This window comes from Hippopotamus amphibius, chromosome 5 (assembly GCF_030028045.1).
Source record: "Hippopotamus amphibius kiboko isolate mHipAmp2 chromosome 5, mHipAmp2.hap2, whole genome shotgun sequence".
NCBI classification, from domain to species: domain Eukaryota; kingdom Metazoa; phylum Chordata; class Mammalia; order Artiodactyla; family Hippopotamidae; genus Hippopotamus; species Hippopotamus amphibius.
This window is the reverse complement of record NC_080190.1, coordinates 168541391-168568525: the sequence shown is the minus strand read 5'-3', so window position 1 is coordinate 168568525 and position 27135 is coordinate 168541391.

Below are 27135 nucleotides of genomic sequence, written 5' to 3'. Positions count from 1 at the left end.
AGATTGATTAAATAACATCTAAACTCTTACATACAGAAAGGGGTGCAGGGTTGGAATGTGGGCAGTGTAACTATAGGCCTCCTTCCAAAATTCCATGCAGAATTGCTAGTTCACAAAGGCCATGACATTGAATAAAGGTCTTCTTACTCTAGTGAGGACTCAGCAAGTTAAATAGAAAATATGTCTATATAGAAGTAAAATCCTGTTTACTATAAAATTGTTAATTATATATTAAAAATAGATAAAAAGTTGTAAGTGTAAAATTATTTATTGTGTGAATCTCAGTAACCTGAAGATTTTCAGTTGTTTTGGTTTGGTTTGGCTTTAGTTGGTGGTTGTGCAAGTTTGGAGCTGCTGAGATCTATGCTATTAAACTCATTGGTATCATAAAACTTAAGATGATTTAGAGATTTCAGATTTCCCCAGTAGAAATTCCTGGATCTCAGAAGATAGAACTAGATAGGAATGGGTAAGAAGAAAAGTGGCTATTCTGTTGTTGGCACTACCAAGAGGGATTTTTAGGAAAAACACAAATGTCTAAAGGGGATTTGTGAATTTGCATGCTGTGAGGTGTGCAGTGGGAACGTGCTCCCACACTCCCCTGTGGAAATGTCAGTGATTATTATGTTTGATACAACTATGTTTCTTTTTCTGGAAAATACAGAAAAGTTATGAGCCCTCAGTCGAGACTGTTGGGAACACATGGGGACAGCCAGTTTCTTCTCTTACGTCAAGAGCACAACTGACTCCCAGCCCAGTAGGAAACTGAAGAAAGAGCTGACCATATATACATACTACACGTAGATACAACTGCAGCTGCCAAGTTTAGGATGGAGCCCTGTCCAACACAGGGTCTGGGAACTCACACGTGAACTCAAGCCTGGTGTTCCTCGGGGAAGTTTCATTCTCTCCTCACTAAAATATAAAATCATTCGGTATATTATTCAATCATTCAATAAGTCATTCACTTGTTAATTTGACTAACAGTAACAATAAACATTTATTAAGAGCTTAACATATGCTAGGCATTATACAAAATACACATGATTTACTAATCAAATTCCCACCCAAACCTATACTATTTAACTCCTATTTTACAGGAAAGGAAATTAAGATGCAGAGAATTTGAATGTCGTCCATGAATACATAGCTGATCAGTGACAGAGGTATAATTTGGGTCAAGCATTTTGGTGGCAGAACCCTAAATGGGTAGCTTCTCTGTTCTTGGTGCTGGATATAGATCACACCATTGGTGAGAAGTCACCAAGATAGTGTCTCTGTCCTTGCCCTAGTCCAGGTCATTTTTTATTTTCTCTTCCCTTTCCCCACATAATTTCATTCTTCATCCCAGTCTGTGTGACCTAAAGCCTGAGATCGCTGCTGTACAGGATTCTCCGTTCCCTGTTGTGCATTGCTTAGCGTTCAGGCCTTAGAATTCTGAGACTCCAAAAATAAAAAAAAAGAAAGTTTGGCAAATGCGTTGTACACACTGCACATCATCTTTGTTACTTTATTATTTACTTCCCACTGGAAAAATCCAAGTGATGCAGAAAGAGTGGGAGGTACCAGGGAAAATCCCTCTTTACAGATAATGCTGGGCTGCTGTAATCACTGATGGGAAACCCTTCATCTCTTACACAAGTATACTCCTTTGTAGTTGTGCTTTCTGTGCTGCTTGTAATATTCGTCGGCTTGGCATGTGGTGATTTGGCTTATAGGAAGTTACGTATCATCTATGTCAGGGTTTGGCAAACTGTACCCCATGGGTCAAATCCAGCCACCCAACTTCCTTTGTGACAAAGTCTAGTTGCAATGCAGTCACGTTCACTCATCTGTATGTTGTCTATAACAGCAAAGTTGAGTAGTTGTGACAGAGACCACATGGCCTGAAAAGTGACAACATTTACTACATGGCACTTTACAGAACACGTCTGCCAATGCTGCTGCTTGCCATAAAGATGATGTATGTGCAAGTTTTGCAGCTGTAAAGTGAAACGCAAAGTTGTATGGAGTTCTAGCGGAAAGGGGGAACTGCCTGTAAGGAATTCCATCCCTAATTGGAGATACTGTGTTTCTTGAACAATTCACCTACATGCCTTTGCCTTTGATGTACCCATATTGCATTAGCAGAAGTGACAGGCCCTAAGCAATTTCTACACATTGTCCATAGCAAATGCTGAATGTCTTTGTTAAATAAAGTGAAAATACTACAACTGAAGAAAAAGAACTACTTTAGTTGAATGCCAACTACATTGCATGTCCTTTTTTTATAGCTATCATTTTATTTGACCATTACCTAAACCAGGTGAAGTGTGTATTCTCATTTCATCTTTACAAATGATGATACTAAGACTAAACTTAAGAGATTCATCCAGCCCACACAGTGAATAAGTAGAGAAACAGAGTTATACATTCAGGTTCTCGGGTCTCTGAAGATATTATTTTTGCTCCACAAGACTTTCCAGTAATAATATCTTTCTTTTGTAGTTTATGTTTCCATCACATGCAATAATTTCTTTAAATTTGTGAACCACACTGTGATTTGAACAAAGCTGGCACCACTGTCTTTATTTTACTGGAAGGAACTTGAGATGTAGAATCATTGGGTTGTTAATTACAGGGTCATGTTTATGTAACTTTAGAGTCTCCAATGTGTGATTCTCAAAGAGCCCTGAGAAGCAGGAGAGTCACTATTACCCCAACGTCATAGATGTGGAAACAGGGTTCTGAGAGGTCAAGTAAAATGCCAAGGTTCAGACTCCTAGATGTAGCGACGCCAGGATTCACATCCTTCTCTCCTGACTCCACGTTCTTACCTGAATGCATTACCTGGAGTATTAGATGTTCATTGGGTAGCTGCTAAATAAATACACAATAAATAACTTATGTTCTTTTGCACTATTTAGAACAGGGCAAAGACATGCAGCTTAATGTATTTAAAACACACACATTACAAATCATGGAAGCATAAATTGTCCTCTCAATCTATCAACATGCATTTTGGTTGATTGCGCTATAAATCTCTTTTCTATCTGGAAGAGCTGTGCAACCCTTCCACAAATGTGTCACTGTTGGCAAGATTCAATGTTTGTCCTTGAACCCCATGCTGGGTTTTCATTTGAAGACAACAGGCTCCAAAATCATCTTTCTCTGGGCCAAACCCATTTCCTGTAGATAGATAGGGGAGCATTTTTTTCACAAGAGTGACATGTAAGGAGGTCCTGAGAGAAACCTATGCTACGCTTCTCATTAAATTTCTCAAGCCATTTAGGAGGCTTGTGGAGACTTCAGGACATTCTCTCTGCCACATTTTGTTTTTCAGTTCAGTTCTGTGCAGAACAAAAGTTGATTGAATGCACACATATTATATTAGTGTAACATGTTATACTAGATTTGGGTTGGGATACAAAAATAAATAAGATACAGTCACTGTTGACCAGGGTCTCCCCATCTGTGTGACTGCAGGGGAAATTCCAAGAGATGCTCAGGATATACATGACAAGACAAGTAAGTGGTGAGAACCTGCAAGGTATAAACTGTGGTGGGAAGATGGAGGGCAGCGATTATTTGTGGCTTGAAGGTGGTGAGATTAGGTTACAGTTTTTGAAGTGAGTAAACTGCCCAGAGACAGAGGTAAGAAAGACATCACAGCAGTGAAGCAGAATTAACAAGGCCACGGAGTCAACAAATGCAGGTGTGATGAAGGATGTTTGGTGCCAGGTGGCTGTAGCATGAACATGCACAGGGAACACATTGGGTGAATTGGGAAGACAAGTAGTGGACATTCCAGAGACATGAACATCATGCTAAGGAGTGAGTCTCGTATAAACATCTCACGATCTTATACAGGCAAATACTGTACCCTGTGGTCCCTCACACCCAGCAGATAGCCTGCTTTCTACTGCACTCCCACTCTCACGAGTCTTTTCCATTTATCTCCCACATCCCTTCTCAGCCCTTTTCTGCCCTGCTCTGAGCTCCCTCAAGCTGAACTTTATAAACTGAATCATACAGACTCCCTTGCAATCGAGCTTCCCATTGGGTGTGGCAAGTGTAGGTCACGGACTAAAGACAAAGGGTAGAAGAGAGAGCAGCAGGAGAACGTATCCCTCCCATCTTTTCACCCCTGAGGGGCTGTCATAAGCAGTGATTACAATCTTCTCCGTGGAGTGAGAGGTTTCTCAAGATGCAGGACTTGCCATGTAAAACTGGGAAAGTCCTGAGCTAAACAGGACAAGACGGTCACCCTGGCAAACTCCTGTCTGGTGGCCTCTCTCCCATAGAGGCATCTGTTACTACATCTTAAAGAGTCTCACCGGGTTCTGGCCATTTCAGTGGCTTCCCTCAGTGGCTAGTGTCTAGAAGCTTCCCCGTCCCTCATCAGTTCCCATCACTATGTCCACACCTCAGGAAATCATCCCTTTATCTCACTCTTTTCAAACACTCCTTTGAATGTGATGTCTGTTTCCTGCCAGACTTTGACTGATGAAGAAAATAGAATTTACCATAATCCATATTATGCTTAGTGAATTCACCTCCATTAAAAATCTCTACCACCAAAAAAATAAAATAAAATAAAATAAAATAAAATAAAATAGTAAAAATCTCTACCACCAAGAGAAGAGTGGTTCTTCCATCTGACTCCTGGAAAGGCAATGTAGTAAGTGATAAAGCAGGGACTTTTAAGCAGAATCTGAGCTCCCAGTTTTTGTCGCTCAGCGACTGAGGGGGCGTGGGTAAGTTATTCTATCACTATAGGTTCTTTGTCTATAGAATTAGAATAATCATACTCATCTGACATACCTAGCATGGGATTTAAAAAAGAGAATAAACATAAAATACTTAGGACCATGCCTCGGCACAGAGTCCCTACTCGATCAATCTTAGCTCTTATTACAAAGCGCAGTCAACAAGATCGCTGGACTGGGAAGACAGCTGACACTTGTGGATATTTAGGTACATTTAGGTTGTGGGGGGAGTACAGACGTATGCAAACAACAAATATTCGCTGCAGGTTTACTACGTCCAAGTGTTGTTTAAGATGCTAGCTCTTTTCATGTCTACTGAGAGCTACCATGTGTCACACGCCGGCCACACGGCCTCCTCACTTTCCATCAAGCCTGTCGGGCACATTCCTGTCTTCAGCATTTGCACTCACAACTTCCTGTTTGGGGTGTTCTCCCTCCAGACAGTCAAGGGCTACCTTTTCCCTTTCACTCAGGTTTTGGTTCTAATAAGAACACCACAGAGAGAGTCCCATCAGCACCCATCTGAAACAAAGCCCCACTCCTCATCCCGCTCTATCTCCTGACCTCACAGCACTTACCACCGGCCGTTAAATTATCTTTCTATTTACTTGTTTATTGCCTGTCTCTCTCCCTAGAATTTAGGGGTACAGAGATGAATAAGATATGCCCTGGGTCCTTATGATCCTCGAGGCCTCGTACAGAGTATGAGTTAGAGGCTGATATGTGGCCCAGGAGAGGCACTAATTGTCTGAGCAATTTTGCAAGCCCCGCTAAGAGATTCTGACATTCAGGAGACAAGAGCCTCTTTAAATATCTCTTTTCTTATCAAATGGAGAAGGCAGACTTGAATATGGAAGATTCAATTAAACCTGGCAAATCTGTCTTTCATTGATTGTCTCCTGAAAGAGAGAGAGACCTAGCTGTAGCCAAAGGAACAACAGTGTAATGGGATTGTGAAACAGACTTATGGTTAATTGATGTTTCAACACAGGGAAGCAAATGAATATTTGAAGAACACCAGGATGTGAGCTCACACGTGATGCAGGGCTCTTGTTGGTTCTCTGCGTGTGCCCAATTTACACTCTCAAAAGCTCATCCTGCCAGTTTTAGAAAAGGCAGCTCAAAGAGATGCGCTTTCATCTCTTCGACCCTAGCTTCATTTACAAAGAGATGTAAAATGTGTTCTGCACTACATCTGCTTATTCTTACCTGCCACAACCTATCAAAGTTTTCCATGGATGATTGAGAGAATAGCACAGTGTCAGGGGACCTGACCAAAAGTCCTAGAGCCATGTTTGGCCTCACCAGGTACCAGCCATGTGAATGAGGGAGAGACACATCATTCCTCAGTTTTCTCATTGCTACACTGAGGTGTACATTTTACATGAATTTTTTGAACTCACTTTGTAATGTATAAAATAGGATTTCTTAACCAGAGTTTATAAATCCCACGTGGATGGGATATTCCATAGAGAGGTATATGCTTTGTAGGTACTATAGATGTGAACTCAAATGATATATATTGCGTGTAATTAATTAAGTGCATTTTTTTTTTTTTGGACTCTGTCTCCACGTAGGCGCTAAAGCTTTTGTTAGATTCTCAAAGCCTTCCTGCTGCAAAGAAAGCTAGCCTTCCCACTGTAAAATGGTATGAGATACAAGGAATCTGGGGCAGTTATGGCAGGAGCATTAACTCTGGTTACTCAAAGAGGAAAAAGCCTGTTCATACAAACTAGTCTTTAGATTTTCTTAGATTATTGATCAGTGTCTCTATTTGTTCTGTACTCAGAATTCACGGACAGAAATTTGATTGTGGGAGTGGTTAATTAGAAAGGTAGGGTCTAATTTTGACAACTCAATAAGTTATATGAGCCATGTTGCCAACGAAGGCAGCCACAGAAACACCTAAATTCTACCTTTTCTTTCATTTGTCTATTCCCATACTTGTTGTATTCACTGGCAGCCATGATTTCTTATATTATTTGTAATCTTTGCAGGGTGCCATCTTAACTGTTACTCTAAGAGCTTTCAGGTTAACCATCCTGTAAGGACGAACTAGTCAATTCAGCAAAAACAACTGGTTGGACTATTTACTTATGTTCCTACAATGAGCCAGTTATGAGTTCCTTGGATGAGTTGCTAAATTCCAGTTACTCTCAAGCATTCCCACCTATAAAATAATGTGTTTGGATGGGATTCCTGTTCCTACCCATTCTTGAGCAACAATCATCTTCTACCACATTTCTACAACTTCTGCCATCTGAGCTCATTCCGTGTTCTCCCTGCGTCTGTCCATCGTGTTTACTCAGGCTGGGTCACTTGTCTATCTTCTCCACCTACTGAAATCTCAGTGCTAAAATCTTAAGTCAAATGCTTGCCAGGTTTTTCCATTCACAATACTTTATTCTTTTGCCAATTCTACTTAATGTAAGTTTTACCTCCCTTTAGCACAGTCCATTACACAGTAAGTGCTCAATACATACTTATGTACAGATACACCTTAATGTACAAAAGGAAATCAACCTACATATCTCTCTGTCCCCAGATGCAGAGAGGACTACAGCACTTAATGACTCACATTCGTGAGAACCCGTGTCTCCTAGTTTTCGTATATCCTATCAGGAGAGGAGTATATACTGTGACCTAGTAACTAAGCATAGAGAAGAAGACCTGGACTGGACTAAGGACTTGGGTAAGAGGAATCTGATATTTGGGAAACTCACATAGTTGTGCGTATCCATGTCTCAGTTAAGTGGGCCACCTTGGGATAAGGTCTCAGTACAAATGGGCAAGTGAGATGCTTAGAGAAGAAAAGCCAGCAAGGCAACAAGGAATCATTCAGGGGAGAAGAAACTCAGCTCTACAGACTGGGTCAACAGGGTGAGAGGGAGAGACTGCAGACACGTAAAGCAACCCCAGAGCACAGCCTGAGCTGTGGTTTGAGTCCTGTGATGAAGAGCACATGGCTGCATCTTTCTGAGTCTTGGTCGTCTTGTCTGTAAAGCAGAGAAAGATGTATACCTCAGCATTGAGTTTTGTGAATTAATACCAAATGTAGTTGCAGAGCCCAATGCTCACATGGAGGCTGTGACTAATGCGTGGTGGCTATTAGTCCTCTCATTACATCCGTCACCCTTGGGATCATGCATTCCACAAATAGTGCCAATAACATCGACTTCCATTTGGTACCAGATGGGGAGGTTGAGTTGCTGGTAATTTCCCATCCAGGTTAAACTTTACCCGTGAGCTGGAATGAACCTGGAGGGCATAAGGGTGCATGGATTGGCCCATGATTAGATGCAGTTGGCAGGAGGTGGTCACTGTGACGGTCAGAGAGAGAGGCATCAAGGCCTGTTCCAGCCTAGGGCTCGTTCCGTTCTATCACGCAAAATGTGTTGCCAGGCCTAATCTCCATGGTAACCTCCCCCTACATACACAAACACACCAAACATCTGGGATTCTTATTTTAAGCGATAGCTATTTTTTCCCTTTGTTTTCATTCACGTCCCCAGAGTTATAGACATCTGTAAGGCATGATAAGTTTCATCTACCTAATATCATCGACAGACTATTATTCCAGGAAAAGAGATGACCAATGAAAGCAAATCAATGGCCCATGGAAGCAACTCTTCCCAGCAGTGACCTAATCCGCCTGCTTCAAAAGAAGGTGAGGAAACTATAATTCAGCCGCGGGCCAGATTACTGGAAGCGATCGTTTTATATGCAGCACTGTCCTCATGTTCTTTTTATAGAGGTTACAATGACGTGAACTGTGAGTTGGAAGAGAGAGTGCAGTGAACTTGAGTCCTGACCCTGAGGCTTACCTGCAGAATGAACCTGCTACATCATGTCTCTAAGCCTCAATTTCCCCATCTGTGAAATGGTAAGAGTGATAGATATCCAACCTACCTCTTCAGGTTTTCTGGCTGTTATTAAGGTATTACAGGTGAAAATTGTGTACACTTTACACTGCTATAAAAAGTAAGTTCTCACTGGGCATTGTGCTTTGATCCCTCCTTAATTGTTAGCAGGAGTCCAAAGCCAAGTCTTCTCTGTCTTCCTCTCTTCAGTTGAGAGAACACTAAGTAGCAAAAAGCATAAGCACTTATGTACCACCCTGAAGGCAGGGGTTTCGTTCTGTTTTGTTTACCGCTATATGCCCAGCCTCGGAACAGGAATTAAGTTGTGTATACGTTTAGTAAATCTGCTGTGTGGATATATTTTTGTCTTGGTTTGGGATCTGTAGGAGCAGACTCCGAGACAAGGATCTGAGTGTCAATAATTCACTTGGAAAGTGATCTCAGGAAACAGCAGTAGAAGAATGGGGAAGTGAGTCAAGGAAGGGAAGGAGCCAAGGAAAGGGGTATAAACAAGGAAGTAATGACCACCATTGGCAACTACAGCTTAATCCTGCTGGAGAATGGGAGAGCCAGTGTAGGACACACCTCAGAGTTGTCCCACCTGAGTCATGATGGAGCTGGGGTACTGAGCCAATCCCTCCTGTCAGCCAGTTGGTTAAGGGCTTCGCCCAGGAGGCATTGGGTCCCCAACACCTCCTGCCCAGCTCTCACATGGACAGAAGGAGGTTCTGCAGCCGAGGAATGACCACAGGGGAAGAATCATGGGTGCTGGCAGTTGGAAGTTGGTCTAGCATCACAAAAATACTAACAGATTATAGGCAGGGCACCAATGGCATCAGTTTCAATTGTGTATCAGGAAGTTTGTGTAAATCACCTTTATTTCTGTGACTCGGAGTTTTCTGTTACTCAGTTATTCGAAAATGCGTGATCTATGATTTGATGTTATTAATGTTGGATGTAGGAGAAAGCAAAAGCTGAAGAGGCCGTGTCTAGATTGCTATGATATTGGACCATCCTGTGTGTCTGTGTGTTTGTGTGTGTGTGTGTGTGTGTGTGTGTTTAATAAACACTTTTGTCTATTGTGACTAAGGGTCAAGGTGTTGTGGTGAAAGAAACAAAAATTGAAAGAAATGTAAAAATGATCACTAGATTGGAGTTCAAGTGCCTTCCTTGTCATCAGCTGATATGTAATCACAAACAATTCACCTTTCCTCGATTGCAAAATTAGAGTTTTGCGCCAGAACAGGGACAAAAACTACATTTCAAGACACATGCTGCCTCCACTGAATTGGGGAGTGTCTGCCTGGAGCACTTTGTTGAGAAATATGAGGCCACTTTCAGGTTGTAGTAGACCCATCGTTGTCTCTGATGTCAACAAGGAATTGTGAAGGGCCGTGTCTCCGCCCTTCTGGTTCTAGATGATTGCAATGGTCACTGCGAACTCAGTTCACCCCATCCTGCCCTGTCTCTGTTCTGTAAAAATCAACTTAATAGAAAACTTCCACTAATGAGAGACATAGACTAAGATTTGTTAAAACTCTCAAATGTAAAAAACAAAATGCCCCTGTATGAACTCACTGTAACTACTTGTATCATACTCTCCTTCCCTGAAGGTTCAGAAGACCCATCTGAACCAGTAACTCTCAGGGTCACTAATGTGGACAGAAAACATCACTTCTGTGAGGCTGTGATGAAGGCTGTGTTAATACTGATGTCTATTTCCTGACAAGTAAATGAGCTGTTATCACTCATGGGTGCAAAGGGCAGAATTTAAGAAGAATATAGATATAATGTAATGAAACAGAGGTCATGATGCTCTGGGGAACATGGTCCAATAAATGAAGTCATTTACTAATTAAGTTTATTTATAATTTTAGACACATATATATTTTCATAAATGGCCCTCAAAATAAACACTGAGATAAATTATGGCAAGTAAGCCCAGGGATGGAATACCCTTGTCTCTTTTTTCAATATTATATCACCATTATCTAGATGAATTTCAATAAATATTTGTTGAATTAATGTCTTGTTTTCCTTATTTTAGACAAGATGAGGCATTTTGTCTCAGCTCAGGCAGCTTGTAAACAGAAGAATCATTGCTTTAACACAGGTTTTCGATGTATGCCCCCGACGTTGTACCTGTATAGGATTATGGTTAATGTTCAGTCCCATCTTAAATCATATTGTTTATTGTTTAGCTCCCCAATTAGATTCTAAGCTCTTATCTGTCTCTCTCACACCTGGGGCCTCAGTACCTAGCCCAGAGCCTTAGATATAGTAGCTGATCAAAACTTAATTGTTGTAGCAATTTCCATTTTAATGATAAAATAACTTAGGGAAATAATTTAGGAACAGATCAAAGTCGTTTAGAGGATGAATGACAGAGGCTTATCTAGAATCCAATTCTTTTTAAGTCCTAATAGAAGTAACAAATGCAACACAATTTTAGCTATCTGAGTTCGAGTTCTCTCTGATTTGTATATAAGGGAAGGAATAGTCCCCAAAATACCAGCTGCAAGTTAGTTGGGGAAAAAATGTTTTTTTTAAATTGCCCAAACAGTCACCATGAATCAAAACACTCTCAATTTGGGGTGATATATGTTGCCTTTAAAGGTGATCTCTGGCCTTATTGAGCCTAATGGATGGTGACTCCAAATGTCAGATTTTCCTCTTTTTCATCTGACCCTTAAATTTCAGAGTGAATCACATTTATCACAGAAAGGTCAGCAAATTCTTTGAAGTGAAATATGTGCAGAGGAGGAGGGAAATTTAATGGTTAATAGGAACTGGCTTTTCAGGATCCTTGCAAGTGGGAAGCGTGTTGTCAACCTTCTAGCTTTATGAGAGAAAGACACTGCTAAACAGGGCCTAAGCATTCCGTGAGGGCACGTGGTCCTTGCAAACAGAGTCTGGAAATGAGGGGAAGTGAGGGCACGCCTGTCCTTAGTCTTAACGGACAAATGTTTCAGACTTTCTATATGTATGTGTGTGTGCATGTGTGTATTCAGCTACCAGAGCTGGGGTAGAAAGCAAACTTCCAGGAACAATTTAAAAAACATTGATTAAATGTCTACAATACACACTAGGTCTTGGGTTTACAAAGATGACCGAAGATGGCCTCTGAATTGTAAGAGCTCAAGATTCAAAAGGTAATAGATGTCTAGAAATATATTTTTCTTTCTGTCATCTTGGGAAACTATTCCTCTTTCAAAACTCAGGTCAGAAGTCAGCTCTTTCAGAAAGCTTTAAGACACCCTTCCTTCAGAATCTCCCTCTACAAATGTCCTTATCAGTTGTTTTTGGATATATGTGCTTATATCTGTCCCCTGGGTAAAAGGTGAGCCCCTTGAGGGCAAAGACCCTTTATTCAGCTCTGTATTCTCAAAATGTAGAACAGTGTGTACAGTGGTTCCTCTACAGAGGTTTGATTTAAGGAATCAACTTACATATCCTTGGAACATTTAGCAGAAGTGTCTTGTCCAAAACTCTGTATTTTCTTCCTTCCTTCCTTCCTTTCCTTCCTTCCTCCCTCCCTCTCTCTTTCTTTTAGTTAAATGAGTTCTTCCTATTCCTACTCCTGTGGGCAACTTCTGTACCTTTTGTAATTCCATGAATGAGCAAACTCTCCAGTCCTCTAAAAACAAATGGAGTTCCAAAGGTTTTGAGGAAGAGTGGATCAAATTCCTGACTACTATATCTTGGGCACTCTTACAATTCAAAGTTCCTGTGGAATTGATTTTGGTGCCTGTCATTTTCAGATAAACCAACTCTCAATGAAGATAGTATCCAATGGCATCCACAAAGGAGAGGATAACAGGTTGATTCCCAAATGCTGCTGTGAGATAAGAGAAGAAAAAGAACAAACGGCTGGCCCCTAGGCTGGTTAGAAAGGTGAAGTGGTATGGCCCAGCAGCATGCATTTTGTATTTTTTCTCTCAACTGTTAACTTCAATACCGTCTTGTCCCGAGGTCCGTTATCTTCTGGCACCATTGTTCTCCTCTTTCCCTCCCATACTTACTCCAAACAAATGCATGTAATCAAATACCCATGCAAGCCACCTGGCTCATTGAACATTTGATGTGCACCTACAGCCATTTTTTTTCATTCTAATGTCATCACTCATCAATCATGGCTGTAAAATGTAGAGGGGCAAAATCACACTGCCTTTCAGTGGCTGAATGTGTATCCCACGTTTTGGTGAGTTGGCTGTGGACCATTTTCTTTTTGAATGAAGGAAGTCATCCTGAACACACATTCATTTCTGGTAATTGCTTTTTCTTTTATATTACAATATGCCGGAGGATGTGTTTTTTTGTTGTTTCTTTTCTGTTGGTTCCATTGCTTATTAATAGATTTTGAGTTCTGTATTGTTAGGTTTATTTCCCAGTTTTGGTCAGGGACTTTTACAGAGAACACTGCTATGCTTAGGTGGGAAAATCTTGAGGGCAGTCTAATTTTGCAAAATGCCCCCATAGACAAAATCTACTTTTCTTGTCTCAAAAACTCTATAAGCCTGGAAGATCAGATTTTATTATACTGTTTTCCATATTAACAATGAATTCTGGGAGGCTAAAATGACTTGGCCAGTGTCATTCACATGAAAAGTTGCTTATAACAAAATCAAGTCCTGACTCCTGTCACTTCTTTTTCAATAGGCCAATATAAAAGTTATAATAATAAGAATCAATCAGTTATAATAAACCAGGTTTTCACTTTATTCCAAAGAGCTACTGTGGCAACCCCTAACTTTATCTTCCATCCTTGTAACCTAAAAGACAGGTATTTTCCACCCCAAATTGAAGAGCCCAGAGGAAGAGTTCTGTTGGTCGAGCTTGATGACAGGCAGAGCCCTGAACCACACGCTGGGACAAGAGGAGTGAATGAGCAGCAGGGTCTGCGCTATACCCAGCCTGGGGCCAGAGGATGAGATCCCATGATTGGTCATCATGCAGGAATCACAGTACTTCACAGGAGACGAGACCTTGCCCAAGAAAATGCAGCACTTGATGGAGAAAAATTCTAATGTGCACTACAGAAAGGTCCTAGTGCAGTACCTGATGGGTGATTAGAAGTGGACATGGTAGAGTATGGAAAAGGAAAGGTAATCTGGACTCTATTATACTACTTCCTAGATGTGAACAATGATTTTTACCTCTCTGGGCTTCAGCTTAACCATCTATAACATGAGGAATCCCCAAATGTGCTGTGTATAAGAATCATTTTGGTGATTTAAAAGCATATATTGCTGGAATGTCTGAACATGAGAAAATTATATGTAATTATCTGTTGATCAGCAATCAGGAACCACTCTACTAGGTGACCTCTCAGGATCTTTCTTGTCCTAATATTTTATGATTATGAGAGAGAGAGAGAGAGAATGACTCTTTGGCTAAGGAACAAGAACAGAGTTTCATGGCCGACTCAAGATAGCTGTACCCTGTGCCACTCAATACTCCCATTATGGTCTCTGCTGATAAACAGTGAAATCCTGCCACATGCTTTCAAGCAAAGAAGATTCTCAAGACTTTCCAAATAAAGATCAATGGGCTCATTCTGCATGCAGACAATTTCATCAACAGAAACACACCATAGAAATAGACTACTCCCCATGGTTTCCTGCCCTCCAGCTTTTGTAGTCATAACAGATGCTCGGCAGCCTTACAGAGCCCCAGACTGCTAGCAGCTGTGCATTGACTCCTGCTAATTAAGCCACCTATCACCTGACCAACAGTGCATTCCACATTGGGATTGCTTTAAGAGAGGCAACAGTCACACTCATCATTCACCTTGAGTGGAGAAGATTTCAGACAGAAAACAAGCTTCTTCCAGCACCGCCTGCTTCTACAGAGAAGACAGAAGCTCCACATTGAAAGCAAGAACACAATTTACTGAGGATTAGTGACATAGCTAGTTTTGAGTGTAAAAATAAATAGCTTAGAGATCATTTAGTCAAGGAGTTCTCCACCAAAGTATACATTTGAATCACTTGTGGGTCCGTTGGCTGACAGATCCCTGGACCCCAGCCTAGACTGTCTGTATCAGAATCTCATGGGGCTGGACACATGTGTAGACTTAGAAAAGTCTAGTTTTCTAAAAGTCCTTAGTTTTCTCCGACGTGGTTAAAATTGACAGTAGAATCCCCACCTCTGTAACAAATACAGATGGTGCTGCGATCTAGCCTCATAAGCGGTTAATTTGAGAACCGAACTCACACTTTTTGAAAATTAAAAAAAGGAAAAAAATGCAAGAGGAAGATTTGAGGCCTGAGGTTATTGTGCAGGGTTTTAGGTTGTTTTTTTTTTAACCTAAATTTAAAATATACATGTTTGTATATCATCTCAGACAGTGTAGGGGCGCAGCGACGGTAACGAACCTCGGTTCAGATTCGCATAGCTAGCTAACGCCCTGCCCACGGACACATGTTTGGAACAATATTATGAACACAGACACACACACAGCTAATTGATAGCATTTATCTGAAAAAATGATCTTACTACCTAGATTTGAATTTCAACCCCATCACTTCCTGTGAAACCTCATGCAAGCCAGTTCACCTCCGAGCCCTCAAGTACCAAATGGAGATAGCAGGAGAGCCTACTTCACAGAATTGTTGTGAGGTTGAATTCTTTTTAAAAATCATCAGTGTAAAGTGCTTTGTTCAATGCGTGGTCTGTACATGCTTGGTAAATATGAGCTATGGTTATTATTCAAAGCCTTGAGAAACATGTTTCTACTTCCTGTAGATGCTAACGTCTCGGCCGCCCAGAGGTAAACCCTGGCCATGCTGTTTACTTACAGCCATGATCCACGTGTCAGCTCTGGTCAAAGCAGGGTCTGGTCCCTTGTGAGTCTGCAGGTGGCTAATAGAGTGGGAGCTAGAAGCCGGGAGCCGGCAGCCTTAACACTTTCTACTCAAAGTGTGGGCCGTGGAGCGTCACAGCATCCGCATCACCTGGGAGCTTGTTAAAAAGCAAGAATCTTGAGCCCCGCCCCAGACATATTGAATCTAAATATGCATTTTAACAAGATCCCTAGGTGATGCACACATATGACATTAAATTTTGGGAAAGGCTGCTTTAATGGGTCAGGTCCAGGTAAGACAGGTGCGGAAACAACAGCATAACTCAGTGCAGAAAAATGACAAAACAAAAATAGAATTTTCCAACAGTGGGTAAAGACAGTTATAGAGTAAACCCACTGACAGGTAACTGACAGGTAATTTTACAGGGACCGAGCCAGTAAATGGAATTCTGGAATAGAAGATGTTGCTATCTGGGACTATTCTTTAGGGTCAGTTCACTTAAAAGCATCTGTAATCCTGACCAGAGAGGTCAAAATAATGAGAAAATTTAGAAAAAAAAGATGTTTCTAATTTCACGTATCAGAGGCAAGATGAAAAGCTGAGGCAACATTTCTGAGCTAGAGATGGGTCTGGGGCAAGAGAAAAGCTGAGAGGTCAGCGCAGGAAGAAATAGAATGAACTGTGTGGGAAGAAGTGCTTGGCCCAAGAGCAAAGCATTTCAAAGCATCGGGGGGGCTCCCCATCTCTTTTGTACATGCGTCGTGAGGCATTTCCAGTGTGGAGAACGCAGTCACGATAGGTGCTCGTTCTGTGAAAAGCAGGCGTCCTGAAACACACATGAGACATTCAGTGCGTCTCAAGCCGGACGGCACATCACCATTGTCAGGGAGAGTCACAGAGCAAAGTGTCCGTCCCAGAACAATGCTTGACGATCGGGGCAAGATGCTGACATTTCCGTTTTCCTGAAGTGCCCCCCCAGGTGATGCCAACTCCCATAGTGCGAAAAGTGTTCCGGGGAGTAGGAGAAACATATTCCAAAACAAGTCATCATAGCGCATCATCGCCAGAGGTGAGCGAGAGAGATGCTGACTAAGAAAGTGGACGCTGAGCTAGCGTGAGATGGGGGCTAAGGAGAGGCCATCAGGTCAGTCGGACCTTCTTTCCTGAACTTAAAAATAATGGTAACTCTGTGTGTGTGTGTGTGTGTGTGTGTGTGTGTGTTGTGGTGGGGAGGGTATGGTATTCAAACCCTAAGCCAGTAATAGCTAACATTAATTGAGCATGTATTCTGTGTTGTTCTATCTCATATACATTATCTCAATTAATGTTTAGAACCACTTGTAAAGTGAGTACTATTATTATTTTCATTTTATTGAAAAAATTATTTTTATATAAAAAAATTAAATATCTTTTCCGGACCCACAGTTGTGAGCCTGCAGAGCTACAACTCAACAAATCTAGGATTCAGCAATCTTGTGCTTTGAAGCCATGCTACACACCACCTTTCTTAGTCAACTACTGTTTTCTTCGCTTTCCAGGCAGGTAATACCATGACCTTGTACTGCTGCAGAATTCTAGGCAGGACCCCTCAAAGTATCCTAGTAAGCTTAAGGTGTCCTGTTATAGATGGAGTTGTGGGAGTGAAGCCAACATATACACGACCCTCCACGTACGCACTCCTCTGATTCCCGTTGTGGGTCCGTTCGTGATAAGACATGACCATGATAAGACCACTCTTCCTGTGGTCTTAGACGTTCTTCAGAAGTCACAAATGCTGACAACAGAATCACTGATTCTAAGCATGCCAGCATAGTGCAGGTCTTGCAAATGTAACGTACCATAGGTGGCGGTCGTATCAGAATTAGCCCATCTTACAGGTAGAGGAGGGCAGAGGCTGCAGACCTGTAGTGTCAGCCCTGACCATTGTTTTGTTGATGTTGTTGTTGTTTGTTTTTCCTTTTTTTTTTTTTTGTAATGCAAGTGCCTGACTTGCCAAAACCATCCATAATAAACACAACCACAACCGCAGTCTAGATAGACAGCCAGATGCACCCCCTGACTGAGGCTTCCTTCATTTTAGGAATCTTGGTTGCTGTTGATAACCAACCATTTGGGCTATTTCTTTTCTCTTCCCATGATTTAAATTCCTGCTCTTACATTTTAAATTCTCTAATAGAGAATGAGCCTGAAAAACCCTAGACCTCCACAACTTGACCCCAATAAAAGGAAAACCCAGTGCACCCACCACACGCGCACACACTCTGTCTCTCTGTGTCTCTGTACAACCTCACTGTGTAATTTCCAGGTCTCGTGAGTAATAGGCCTCTATTTTTTCAAAGTTTTTTGATGGTTGTTGCTTGAGGGCAATTGTAATAAGAACCACAAGAGCTGGTCCAACCACAACACTGGTTTTCGACAGGCTGAGAGCAGCACAAAGCAAGACTGGGAGACCTGCTTTGCAGGGTTGCCTGTCTGTAAATTCTTGCTCACCATGGGGAGAGGGGGGCTTTCTGCCCTTTCACCTTAAAACAAGGGAAGAGCTTCAAGGGAACTAATCAGAGAACTGGATGTGTGTTCCTTGAAATTCAGGAGACTTTAGGTCTGATACCTGATTCAAACGTAAAAAAATCTGAAGGCAAAAGGTATCTGCTGGAGTGACTAGGATGACAACCGAACAAGAAGAGGAGGATAGAAGCAGACACAGCAGCCAGGAGAGGCACCGCCCATGCCAAGGGGATGCACCGGACCTTCTTGCTTGGGGAGGTTCCACTATGAACAGGTTTCCACCTGGGGAGGCCCCAAGAAGGAATAATTCACATTGAACATCTGCACAACACAACCCCGCTGGCCATGAGACAGCATTTCCACCTTCCCGTCACCTCTCTTCTCTCCCTGCTCTGTCCCTGGAAGATCAGAGGCAGCACAGGGAGAGTGAGGGGGAGATGAAGAAAAATAGAATGAGCAGGTGAAGACGCCCTTCCGGCCTCCTCCCAAATGCCAGCTTTCTAGTCTGAAACTGAACACGCTAAGGGGCAGAGAAAGGCTTTAAATTGGATCAAAGATTACATGGGTAGAACTGGACATTTTAATACCTGAAAGTTACCAGAAACATTATAAGATATAGTGCAGATTCCACCCGCAATCTGAAAAAGCTTCAGCAGGACTTCACAGACACAATGTGATGCAGCTGGTCTGCTCACCTCCTTGCGAGACCAGCTCGCCTTTTGTCGACTTGAGAATTTGGTTGGCTCCCAGCTCAGTCCCTGGCTCTGCATCTTTTAAAGCCGTCTGTAAATCCCCAGCTCAGTGCCAGTCCTAGCATGTGCTTCCCCAGTGCTTTCAGATGGCACGTGGTGGCTACATGCCTCGATAGTGTCCTCTCTCATATTTTCCAGGTTATTACGGGAGGAGATGGGAGAGGCTAGAAACGAGACAGCAATGTCCCGTTATTATATCTCGAGCTCCATTTGCAGGCATGTAAACATGCACTAGTGTTCTGTATAATCACACCTTTGTATTTATTATCATTTGCTACTAGTTTTATTTCTCCTATTTTAAACATTATCCAAACAGGCTGGGCACAAGCTTTCTGTACTTGTTCCACCATAAATAAACAAAAACGCCTAAACACAATTTGTAATATGTCATCTCCAGACCACAGCTAGGATGCTGCATAAGTAGAAAACCAAAATTAAATCAAACTGGGCACAATGCCCAGACCACTGGCTTCCGGCAAACAGATGCAGAGGGAGAAAAATAGAGAAGACTGAATTGCAAAAAAATGGTGGAATAGCAGAGAAACCATAGTAATTAACCCTAGGACCAGTTTGTCTGTTCTGGGGCCCACCTTCTAGTTACCTTTGGAAAATGAATGTTGAAAATTATCCATTTTTATTTGAAGTGAATCTCCTTTATTGGCATTGCCCAATTTTCTGGAAGGAAAGCTGGAGAAAAGGCACATTCTTTGTTATTCTGCAGGTGCAGGTCATTTTCTTTAGCCACCTAAGACTCTCTTAAAAAGTAAAATAATAATAAAAGTGGTGCCGATAATCGTAATAATCACGACAACAAAATCAGCAGCAGCAGCAACTACCGTAACAAGAGGTGCTCCGCTTTACAGAACTTAGCAGATGCCAGGGGCGCCTCCCTTCACAGCCCCCAGCGCATCTGAGTCTGCCAGGAGCTGTGGTCCCTGGCAGGCGGGCAGCTCCCAGCCTCCAGCATCTAGATCTTTCACATCTGTCCTCTCTGCTTACAGGCTTTCTCCAGCCCTGTGAGAGCTGGAATGCCCTCCACCAGAGGCCGTCCCAGACTGTGGACAGAAGAGTAGACAACCCAGGGGGCAACGTTTAATCAACGTGGGATGGAAGCCAGTGGATTAAAGCTCCAATCTTTCTGGTCTGCAGTTGGACAATTTAAGTTTCTTTAATGGGTCCTGGGAGGCTTGAACCCCAGAGGCCCGCAATGGAATCCCACCCACGAGTGTGCTTTGGCTTTTCTCCCTCCTCTGAATCAATTTCTCTCCTTCTAGGATCACCTCCCCAAAGTCTACTTGCCTAGAGTCCTTGTTTCAGTGTCCGCCTTTGGACAATCCAAGGTGAGACTGTCTTCTATTATGAGGCGGTTGTTTTGCTCTCTCTAATGCTTAGAATAATCTTAGGTATTTTACATACAGTAGCCCTAATCCTCAGAATAAACATGCATATTAAATTTATGATCGTTAGTGAAGAAGTGAGAAAACTGGGAGTCAGGCTAAAAAACTTGTCTGAAGTTTTGTAACTTGCACATGACATAAACAATATTAGAATTCAGCTCCAAAACCATAATTTCCTTAGGTAGTTGTTATGCCTTCTTAACATAAGCCTCATTCTGGTAGAAGTCATATAAAATATATCATCACAACATCTAATACCACCTCTAGTACTCGGACTGGCACAAAGGTTTTTTTCCAGTAGAGTTTGTAGAATAAATCAATGGATTTAATGTGTTCAACAGTCACGTGTTGCGCACAAACATTGTGGCTGACCTGAAGATACAACAATGACTAAAATAAAAATTTTCCGTTGAAAGTGTCATGGCTTACCAGGAAAAACACAGCAGGCCAATAGATGATGTAGTGTGAGCATTATGGTAAGACAGTGAACACAGTGCTTTCTGGTAGATGGGGAGATGTGGAGACGCACCGCTCAGACTCACCTTCAAGAAGTGACTTGCCACCATCCGTGGAGCGTGAGCTCAGCAGACGGTGTCAGCCATCATCCCCTCAGGGTGCGTCTCGGCTGCAGAGGATGCCTTGTCTTTGCCCTTCTGAGGCCAACCCACATCCAGTGACTGAGTGCAGTGGGCAGGGAGGCCCAGCACCTTTCCTCCCGCATAGGAAGGCCCTGCTGGAAAAATATTCTCTCCAGAGCCCTGCTCCCCCCGGCTAACTAAGGCTTTGTTAAAGCTGCATTAGTTTTCATTTTCCTCTACCTAATCCTGCTTCCTCAATCCCTATTCTTTTCACAGATATTGATCTCTAATAAACATTTATGCTCCAGACACCACCTCAGCATTTGCTTTCAGGGAACTCAGTCTGTGACTCAGCACTGAGCATGGTGCAGGGAAGCAGGTAGTAAAGCAGAATTTTGAAGCAAGATCGTTCACTGACTGGCTGGCAAGGAGGGCCCAACACTAGTAGAAGCTGAGGTACAGGCAGTTCCTGACATAAGGCTGTGGTCCAGTTGTTTAAAATGTTACTGGTGGAAAGAGAAAAACAAATACTGCATGCTAACTCATATATATGGAATCTAAAAAAAAAAAAAAAATGGTACTAATGAACCCAGTGACAGGGCAAGAATAAGGATGTAGATGCAGAGAATGGACTGGCGGACACGGGGTGGGGGGGCGTGGGGTGAAGGGGAAGCTGGGACAAAGTGAGAGAGTAGCATAGACATAGATACACTTCCAACTCTCAAATAGATAGCTAGTGGGAAGTTTCTGTATAACACAGGGAGATCAACTCAATGATGGGTGATGCATTAGAGGGCCCAGACAGGGAGGGTGGGAGGGAGTCGCGGGATGGAGGGCATATGGGAATATATGTATAAATACAGCTAATTCACTTTGGTGTACCTCAAAAGCTGGTACAAGAGTGTAAAGCAATTATATTCCAATAAAGAGCTTAAAAAAATGTTACTGGTGAATTAGGTTATATAGGGGAAAGGAAACAACCAGAGTACAGTGTATTAGTCATTTGAGACAGATATATGGAGGAAATAGTACCCATCTCCTTTAATTAAAATCAACTGATTATAGATGTTAATGACATCTGTAAAATATCTTCACAGTGATACCTAGATTTTTGTTTGATTAAATAACTAGGTTCTATCACCTGGCCAAATTCAAAGACAAAACTAACGATCATGTTGGTTCCTTTGTTAGAGTAGGGTCACACAGGTGTCAGGTGATGTCCTGAAGTCCTGGGCAACATCCGGCTTACAGTGTCCACAGCATCCAGAAGACCACCCGGTGGTCATCTCTCTGGTCCCTGCAGTTGGGATTGACGTATTTGGCAGCTGACACAATCTCTATACTGAGACCACGGTCTGTGGCGTAAAAGCTATCATAGTGGAGAATGCCAATTGGAAAGCTCTGAGATTACTAATGTCCTCTTCCTCCCATCCAAGGTGGTAAATTAAAAACAGCATTGTGCCCGAAGTGGAAGGCATGACTAATACCACTCTAAAGGACTGAAAAGATAGGAGAGTGGGATGATGGCTGTAATACCATTCTCAAATTAACCACGGTGCACAACACAGAAACTGAAGGAATCCTGGAGGATGACTGAAGGCTACTACAGCTCAACCAAGAACAACCCCAAGTGCAGCCACCATGAGAGGCATACTGTCTATGATGAGCAGACTGATACATCCTCAAGTACTCGCATGTAGGTTTTGATATCGTGTTCTCTCCTACCCTTACTAGAAAATATATCAAAACAGTTTGCATTTGCATGAAATTACACACACACACACACACACACACACACACACACACACAAGATGATGTTAACTCTTCTGCTCACTGCCATAATAATGAAGTTCAAAGTGACCTAGACTTTCTGAATATTCCACCAAACATCATTTCAGTCAATAACATTGAAGGTACCAGTTTGATGGAGCTGGGTGAGCAAACAGTGACTAACAAGCTGGAGGCTAGTAAGACACACATGACTCAGGGGTGGGAAATAAGCCCCACAGAGATTTGGAGGCGAGAAACATAACTGCACTTCTAAGGGTCACATTGTCGAGAGGTCATGAGATCATGTTTTGGGAACATGGCCTCCAGAGTAAAAGGTAAATTACTCTGTCTCATACCTCCCACTATGAAGAAGAAACCTCCACTCCTAGGGTTCTGAAAAATGACAGGATTCGTACCTAGAAATGTTTCCTTGGCCCACCTTCTGGGTGACATAGAAGACTACCAGCTTTAAGTGGGACCTGGAGAAGGAAAGGGTTACTGCAGCAGGTCCAGGCTGATATGTAAGGAGCCCTGTTGCTTGGGCCGTACGATCTGGCATACCCTGTGGTATTGAGAATATCAGCGGTGGGAAAAAATGCCATGGGGTGTTTTGGCAAAATCCAATGAAAAAAATACAACAGAAGCCATTGGAATTCAAGAACAAATCCAAACCACCTGCAGCGAATAATTACAAGCTTTTGATAAACAACTCCACATGGAGACAAAACATCTGACTATAGCATGTTAAATGATAGCCTGGGCCCAAACTGCCCAATACAAACTGGCTTCTGTCAGATACACTAGGAAATGAAGCCAGGCAAGCCCAACACCACTCATTACAAGATAAAAGTTTCACATCCAGGATTGATCCTGAGTGGACACAGAGCACAAACAAACATGAAAAGTCTACCTCCACACCCATGACGCCCATCTCTCCTGAAAAGGGCACTGCCCCATCAGCTCGGCACTGGGTGTGGTGGAATCTGCTTAACCCTATAAAGGAGATGGAAAAATCCTAAGCATAGATTATGGATCTGCTGGTGTGGAATGGCAATGAAAGCTAAAGTGAGTGGAAACTTCACTGTAGCTTCAGGCAGAGTTTTCATTGAAAGCCAGTGATGAAGAATGATCATCTCAATGTGCAAAGTTTTGAGCAGTGCACCTCATCATTTACTGTGAGTGGGAAGATGCTTGGACTGAGATTAGAATGTCTATATCTAACCTATCTATCTATCTATCTATCTATCTATCTATCCACACACACACTCAGTGGCAGTGATGAGTCTGGTCATAAAAGATTGAAAGATCTGGGACAAAGGACTACAGGAGACACACATGGATGGAGTAAACATGAAGTGTGATATTTATTATGTATTAATGCCCATCAGAGAGCATCAACCGCTGAAAAGATACTAAACGGATGAGAGAACACAATCTGCCTAGTAGTTGATGTTACCCAGCCTCTGGCATCAGCCACCCCATTCTTGTCACATTGGACACGTGACCACATTTGAGTAGATGAAGGTTACCCATGGTCTTAACATCATGGACACCCACTTACCAGAGCTGATCTAGCTGCTCTCGCCACTGATTGTCCAACAAGCCAGGAACAGAGGCAAAATTTCAGTCCTTATACAGCTCAATTCCATTAGGAGATCCAACCACTTGGTGGAAAATTAACTACATTAACTTCTCTCCTGGAAGGGACAAGAGTTTGTCCATGTGCTATAATACGTCTATTTCAGGTACTTTCAGGATGCTTCCTTACCTCCCTGAGGGCCTCAGTAAGCACTCACTGAGGATTTTTGATCCACCAGCATGGAGTCCCACAAACATTGCTAGAGGACTCACTTTACAGCAAAGGAGGTATGAAGATAGGAACAAGGCAATGGAATCCACTGGTCATACCACATACTGTCCCATGCAGAAGATGCCAGCCTGAAACAGCATAGAAATGTCCTGCTCATGGCAAAGCTGAAGTGCCAGCTTGGGGGCAATACTTTATGAGAAGTAGCCCAGCTGCAGGGAGTGTGGTCAGGAGAGTGTCTCCAGCTGTAGACACCTTCAGAGCTGCCTCGCTAAGATCATGTCCTCTGAGCATCCCTCTTTCGTGACTGAGTGAGGGAGGCATAAAAGGCTCCCGCTGTTTCGGTTTCACATGGGATGATTCTGACTGGCATTACTCAAGTTTAGACTGGCTAAAACTCTGTTTGGCTGCATCACAATTTGATTTCTTTCTCTGCACAATTCTGCTTTTCACCCCATTCCTTTCATGGCAATGATCCCCGATCAACATTTGTCCCACACAATTTCAGGTTATTGTCTGCTTCCAGAAAGCCCAACCCACGACTTACTGCTAGAACTCAAAAGTGTGGGTGACTGACTTTACTCACAGGCATTGGAAGGAGGCTTCACAGACGTTTCCCTGTGCCTGACAGGTAGTAGTTACTCCGGAAACACTTGGTGACTTGAACTGGACTGACACTGAAGCTGGATGTCTTAAATAAGTAATCATTTCCCAAGACTGAGGATATTCAGAACTATAAGTAAAGTTTGGGTGTGTTGGAGGGGGAGGGGCAGGACATGGAAGGATGAATACTGTGGGTTTGTCAGGGAAAACTTCTGCAGGTGGATGACTTGACCTACACCATAAAGCAAAGAGCTGAGTGTAAATGAAAGATGAAATGGGCATGCTGAGAGAGAAGTTAGATGTAAGAGGAGTGGAGTGATCATAAAAGTTGGTGAAATGGTAGAGCCCTTGAAGGCAAAGACCAATGCATACATTACCTTTTTACTTCTAATAACAATGCAATAAAAGAGATACCATTATTATTTTTAATATTTTACATGTGAGACTAACGCTCAGAAGGTGTTAGCAACTTATTCTTTGTGAAACTACTTGAGAGGCAGAGCTATCCATCTAGAAAATAGAGGAATAGACAGAAATAAAAATGAGAAAGTTCAGTGACACCATTGTTAAATCAATGTTAGGAAATGACTATCCCCAGACTTCCATTTATATGGATATTATAAACCCTTATTTGTTAAAGCCATTTTTACTCAGTTTTGTTTACTTGCAACTGACACCACTGATTAATTGAGGGTAATTGCATATTTACTGTAAATTAAAATCTAACATGCTGTTAAAAATTTCCCTTTCAGCATAAAGCATTTACAAAGAAGATCATATGCAGTTCCCAAAATCATCTTATGATTTGTAGGATTTTTATGAAAAATAATGAAGTACAATTAGCAAGTCTGCCTACTTACTTGCCTTTGCCCCATAAAACAACATTCTCTATACAAAACACCCCTTTAGAGTTATAGGTTCTGGAAGTGAGAAAGTAGAATAGAGACCCCCTTGGTATAACCACTGCCTGATACGCACACCCCTGCATTTGATGATGCTTGTCTCTCTTCTCCTTTAACATTTCATCCATCATTAACTAACCACTGTATAGGACTGCCTATTTCTTTAATAAGGATATATAGCACTTTATAAAGTTCTCTCTTTTGGGAGGGTTAAACTCTATTACCTCTGTAGAACATCATTCATCAAGCCTGTTTCTGACCCCTGAAGCTAAATGTAAGTTTATTAATTCTCCCATGTTTTACAAAGACAACCGTCTTGGCTTTCCCCCCTAAAAGCCAACATACCCTTTCACTCGCTCAGTAAACATCTGTCCTCCATTATGTATCAGGTTTTAGATACTGAGAATATAAGAGTAAATAAAATGGACAATGTGCCTGCTCTCTTAGAATGAGATTCTAGCAGAAAGAGTCAGATGGTGATAAAAGAATGAAGAGGATACAAATGTCTGTTGTAAAGACCAAAATAAAAAAGAGAGAGGAATGTTATAATATGCAGAAGTTTCCAGGGGAATATCTTTAGATGAGCTAGGCAAAGAAGTCCAGTCCAAAAAGGTAGTGTGTAGTCTGAGCTCTGAGAATAGTAAGAAGTAGCCAATCATGGGAAGATCTAGAGGAAGAATTTTTCAGGAAAAGGAAAAATAAAATATAAATTCATTTGGTTCTTTTTTCTCAGGATCACTTTGGCTATTTAGGATCTTTTATTGTTTGACGTACGTTATGGGATTTTTTTTGTTCTATTTCTGTGAAAAATGTCACAGGAGTTTGATAGGGATTGCACTGAATCTGCAGATTGCTTTAGGTAATATGGACATTTTAACAACGTTAATTCTTCCAATCCATTAGCATGGACTATCTTTCCATTTATTTGTGTCTTCAGTTTTTTTCATCAATGTCTTATAGTTACAGGTCTTTCACCTCTTTGATTAAATTTATTCCTAACTATTCTTTTTGTTGTGATTATAAATGGGATTGTTTTCTTAATTTTTCTTTTTGCTAGTTCATTGTTAGTGTAGAGAAACAAAGTAGATTTTCATAAATTGATTTTGTACCCTGTAATTTTACTGTATTTATTATTTCTAATAGTTATTTGATGAAGCTTTTAGAGTTTTCTGTATATGAAATCATGCCATCTGTATATAGTGAGAGTTTTACTTTTTCCTTTCCAAATGATATGCCTTTTATTTCTTTTTCTTGCCTAAGTGCTCTGACTAGGACTTTCAATAATATGTTGAATCAGAGTGGCAATGGGCATCCTCATCTCATTCCTGACCTTAGAGGAATATCTTTCAGTTTCTCACCATTGAGTATGATGTTAGCTGTAGCTTTGTCATATATGTCTTTTATTAT